Here is a 6,000-nt window from a genome sequence, read left to right on the forward strand (position 1 = left end):
CTGCTGCCATTGCTCTTGTTGCCGCTGAAACTGCAGTTGCTGCTGATTATGTAGCTCCTGCTGCCATTGCTGCTGTTCCTGTTGCTGTCACTGATACTGCAGCTGCTGCTGGTGCTGCTCTTGTTACCGCTGCTGACCAGTGTCTCTTTATGAGGTAATAACTCTGGAACACTTCCATGGATCCTGCTGATTCTGACATTGTTTTCTTTTGACATATTGTACTTCATGAGAGTGGTAAAATTTGATTGCTATAACTTGCGTTTATTCTTGAAAAAAAAAGGAAATTTGGTGAAAATTTTGCAATTTTCCAACTTTGAATTGTTATGCCCTTAAAGCACAGATATGGCACACAAAATACTTAATAAGTAACATTTCCCACATGTTTACTTTACATGAGCACATGGAACCAAAATTTCTTTTTGTTAGGAAGTTATAAGAGTTAAAAGTTGACCAGCGATTTCTCATTTTAACAACACCATTTTTTTTTTTTAGGGACCACATCACATTTGAAGTCACTTTGAGTGGTCTATATGATAGTAAATAACCAAAAGTGACACCATTCTAAAAACTACACCCCTCTTGGTGCTCAAAACCACATTCAAGAAGTTTATTAACCCGCCATGTTGCATTTGGAGAGCCCCTGATGTGCCTAAACAGTGGAAACCCCCCACACAAATGACACCATTTTGGAAACTAGACCCCTCAAGGAACTTATCTAGATGTGTGGTGAGAACTTTGAACCCCCAAGAGCTTCACAGAAGTTTATAACGTACAGCCGTTAAATTAAAACATCATATTTTTTTCCACAAAAATGATCTTTTCACCCCAAGAGTTATTGTGCAATTTGTCCTGAGTACATTGATACCCCATATGTGGGGGTAAACCACTGTTCGGGCGCATGGCAGAGCTCGGAAGAGAAGGAGCGCTGTTTGACTTTTTCAACGCAAAATTGGCTGAAATTGAAATCGGACGCCATGTCGCGTTTGGAGAGCCCCTGATGTGCCTGAACAGTGGAAACCCCTCACAAGTGACCCCATTTGGAAACTAGACTCCCCAAGGAACTTATTTAGATCTGTGGTGAGCACTTTGAACCCCAAGTGCTTCACAGAAGTTTATAACTCCAGGGCGGGAAAATAAAAAAAATCATATTTTTTCCACAAACATGATCTTTTAGTCCCCAATTTTTTTATTTTACCAACACACTTATTCGCTCCTCACCTAATCGGCTCCAAGACTTCTCCTGAATATCCCCCATTCTCTGGAATTATGTGCCGCAACAGGTCCGACTAACAACCACATTTGGATTCTTCAGACGGAACCTGAAAACCCACCTCTTCAATAAAGCTTACAGCCTGCAATTGTGGCGCCCCTGAGGCTCAGTTGCCACAGAGGTACTGCACCTCCTCTTGAGGTGTAGTATCCCACCATCCAGGTAAGGTGGAGACTCCTGACCACACTCCAACACCTGCACTCCACACCACAAAGTAATGTAGCAAAGCACCTTCAGCAGCTCCCTGCTTGGAGTATAGCAAAGCACCCATTGGTGGCTCCCTGCTTGGAACACGAAATGTGCTGGGAGGTGGGTGGAGTTAGTTTACATTACAAGGAGCGGGAAGAGTTTAGGATGAGAAGTCAGTTGGTTAGAGAGTTAGAGAGGAGAAGATCCCCGGAGAGAGGGAGGGATGGAAGGATGGAGGTGCTGCAGCGGATCCCAGTGATCTGGGTCTGCTGGCACGGGAGAGGAAGAGAAAGAGCAACGTAGACTGAAAGCCTGATTCTCCATAGAAGGAAAGATTAGCATGGAACGTGAGGAGTAAGAGAGAACAGAGGATGTGGGTTAGAAGAGAACCCTTCCTAGAAGTTCTAAGCACAAGGCCGGGGCCCGGTCCCCGAGGTTATATAGATACTAATGGTCCTGCAGCAGACACCGGAGGAATAGAAGTAGTGACCACTTTATTCCCACACAAGACTTGGGGGCACAACAGCAACTGGATAGTGAGCCGGGACTTAGTAGCAAGGAGTCCCCGAAGCAGGCTACAGCTGTCTGCCGTACAAGTAGAGTTCATAGGAACATCGGACAGGAGGAACTCCAGTGTAACTCAGTACTAGGAGTACTTCACTTAAAGGTGCTATAAGAGGAGACGTTCAGCAAGGCACATATTGGCAGAGTGTTAAAAAGGAGGATTCTATCTGGCCGGGAGGTTGACTGAGTCCCTGACCTGGAGGACATGGTACAGAGGTGGGCACCTGTTTGCACAACAGACTGTGAGTAAAGCTTTGGAACTACATGATCTGGTGTCCTCCACTCATTCCTGCGAGAACCTGCCCAGCACTGCTGCATCCTCTGCGCCTGACACTACACCATCTGCGTGTCACCTCACCTACACTGCCCTGGGACTACAGCCCTGCCTGTGGAGGGCTATAACATCATTGCTGCACCACACCATCTGTCCCAGAGGAACTGTCCGCAGCGTCGGCTTACATTCACATTGCCGAGCACCACAGGTGGCGTCACAAATCACTTATAAACTTTCACTACCACAAACACACTGAAACAACCCCCTTTTACAATGGGCGCCCAGGGCCATGGGCCGGGTCACAGCTGCCGTGACATCTCCCATTGAAGCTCATAGGGCCCGGTACCGAGTACCCCACAGCCCTGGGAGGGCGACCCACAATGACCCCCGCTGCCTGCCTCCTCACCACTACCGAAGCTACTGCCTCATCCACACTGGAGCTGCTGCAACCCCCCAATCTACTGTCCCCTACCCCATCATCCTGTAAAATGTAAGCCCCCAAGAGCAGGGTCCTCTCCCCTCTGTATCAGTCTGTCATTGTTAGTTTGTTTACTGTAAGTGATATCTGTAATTTGTATGTAACTCCTTCTCATGTACAGCACCATGGAATCAATGGTGCTATATAAATAATAATAATAATCCTTAAAATTTCTAAGACGTCAGTCCATTACAACAAGGTCAAGCAGCAGACATTGGGGACAACAAACCTACAGATTGGCAGAGGGCTAAAACAACTCTCCGCTGACCGGGATGACTGTCATCTTATTCGAATGTCACTCAGCAACCACAGGATGACATCAAGTGACCTACAAAAGGAATGGCAAATGGCAGCTGGGGTGAATTGCCCTGCAAGACCAGTTCATGGAGACCTGGAGAGGCGTACAAGGCACAGTGTCTTGCACCCACTGTGAAATTTGGTGGGGGACCGGTAATGGTCTGGGGATGCTTCAGCAAGGCTGGTAATGGGCAGGTTAATCTTTGCGAAGGACGTATGAATCAAGCAGCATACAAGGTTATCCTGGAAAAACAGTTGATTCCTTCTGCTCAGGCAATGTTCCCCAACTCTGAGGACTGTTTTTTCCAGCAGGACAATGCGCCATGCCACCCAGCTAGGTCAATCAATATATGGATGACAGACCACCACATCAAATCCCTGTCATGGCCAGCACAATCTCCAGACCTGAACCCCATTGAAAACCTCTGGAATGTAATCAAGAGGAAGATGTATAGTCACAAGTAGAATTGAGCGATACCAGCCGATACTTGAAAATATCGGATCGGAATGGATCGGCCGATCTTAAAAAAAAGTATCGGTATCGCCGATTCCGATACCGGGAACCAATGCAAGTCAATGGGGCCAAAATATCGGAATTAAAAAAAAACCTTTCTTTCCTTGTAGGTTAATTCTACATGAAGAAAAACAACTAAGAATAATGTAGAATGTATTGTGGGAGGTGGAGGAGACATTAAAGCCATAGAGGTTTAGCCCAATCAAATGGAATAGCAGGAAGTAAACTTTTTTTTTAAAGACGTTAGGAGTTACAAAGATATTGACTATGTTAGCCTCATTTATATTTTGCCAGACATGTATGTCTTCTTCTTCTTTCTTCTTTCTTCTTCTTTCTTATTCTTCTTCCTTTTTTTACCTTCTTCTTCTTCTTCTTCTTCTTATTCCTTTTTTTACATTCTTCTTCTTCTTCTTCTTCTTCTTCCTTTTTTTACATTCTTCTACTTCCTTTTTTTACATTCTTCTTCTTATTCCTTTTTTTACATTCTTCTTCTTCCTTTTTTTAAATTCTTCTACTTCCTTTTTTTACATTCTTCTTCTTCTTCTTCCTTTTCTTACATTCTTCATATTCTTCTTATTCAACAATTATTATTCTACATATTCAACTTCTTCATCTTCTTCCTATTCTTCTTCATCATATTCTTATTTGTGTCAGGCATTCCTGTAGTTGTTATCTAGAAAAGTTAGAAGTTTACACCTTCTGTTCTGCCTGTCACAAAAGATTTACAACAGGATTTGTCCGCGTTCAGTTTGGCCTGCAGCAGCAGGCCTTTTCCAGGGGCACCACGAGGAGGAACGGACTCACCCCCATACACTGCTTAGTCTTCTTCTGCTTATAAATAAGATAATATCATTTGCTCAGAGTATTAGTCTTATGCTTAATGTTCTTCTGCTTTGTTTTTTTATGCTTCTTTGTCTTCTCTCTCGTTGTTCTGCATCTTGGTGGTTGTCTTCCTGTTCTTTGTCCTCTTGAACCAGCTGACGGTACTGGCACCCGGAGGGGCAGCAGAAGGAACAAGAGCCAATGGCACTACCGAGGACCAGCTGACGGTGCTGGAACCCGGTTACTAAGCAGGAGGTACCTGTGCTACAAAGCACTACCAAGGACCAGCAGACGTTGCCGGAACTCAGATACCCAGATGGAGGCACCTAGGCCAAAGGCTCTGCCGAGAACCTGCTGACGGTGCTGGAACCCGGATGGGTAGCATAAGCTGCAAGAGCAAATGGAAATAGCGAGGACCAGCTGACAGTGCTGGCACCCGGAGGGGCAACAGAAGGAATAAGAGCCAATGGCACAACCGAGGACCAGCTGACGGTGCTGGAACCCGGTTACTAAGCAGGAGGTACCTGTGCTACAAAGCACTACCAAGGACCAGCAGACGTTGCCGAAACTTGGATACCGAGATGGAGGCACCTAGGCCAAAGGCTCTGCCGAGAACCAGCTGACGGTGCTGGAACCCGGATGGGTAGCATAAGCTGCAAGAGCAAATGGAAATAGCGAGGACCAGCTGACAGTGCTGGCACCCGGAGGGGCAGCAGAAGGAATAAGAGCCAATGGCACAACCGAGGACCAGCTGACGGTGCTGGAACCCGGTTACTAAGCAGGAGGTACCTGTGCTACAAAGCACTACCATGGACCAGCAGACGTTGCCGGAACTCGGATACCGAGATGGAGGCACCTAGGCCAAAGGCTCTGCCGAGAACCAGCTGACGGTGCTGGAACCCGGAGGGGCAGCTGAAGTTACCCCTGAAAAGCAAAGTTGGCATGCCGCAAGCTGGCCGCAGTTACCGAATCACACAGTCCTACAGGGGGTGCTTGTCCTACTGGCACTACGGAACAAGCCTTTCTTACCAGAACCCGCAGTCCACATAGGAAGCACCTAAACTGCTGGCACCCTAGCCTCGGCTAACACAACCGCAACACGACATGGCAACTTGGGGTGGCAAACTGACATTGACACTTCCCGGAAACAGCAGGCAGGGCTGGAACCAAGCTGGGCAGGATGGAGTACCCGTGCCAAAGTCAGTTATGAGCAGCAACTGGCGATGTTGGAGCCCAGGGACAAGCACTTAGAAGGCTGAGGCCTGATGTGCTGTCAATTGGGAGGCAGCAGGACAGATTGCCATCAAAACAGCAGGGGAACAGCTGACGTTACTGAACCCCACAAACACAGGAGCTAGTGTTTTACTCTGTGAAGACGGCACTTCCGAGCAACAACTGGCTGTGTTGAAGCCCAGGGACAAGCACAGAGCAGGCTGAGGCTGCATTGAAGAAATTTTAAGATTGGTTGTAGACTTCTACTAATTTTAACCAAGCTCCACTTAGGCCTGTGGCTTCACTGATTTTCGTATTTCCCCTGTCCTCCAACCCCGCCAGTTACAGCTCCGAAGTGGCATCTGCACAATCCACACTTG

Source organism: Dendrobates tinctorius, unplaced genomic scaffold (genome assembly GCF_039654945.1).
Source record: "Dendrobates tinctorius isolate UK_male_01 unplaced genomic scaffold, ASM3965494v1 ptg000022l, whole genome shotgun sequence".
Taxonomy (NCBI): domain Eukaryota; kingdom Metazoa; phylum Chordata; class Amphibia; order Anura; family Dendrobatidae; genus Dendrobates; species Dendrobates tinctorius.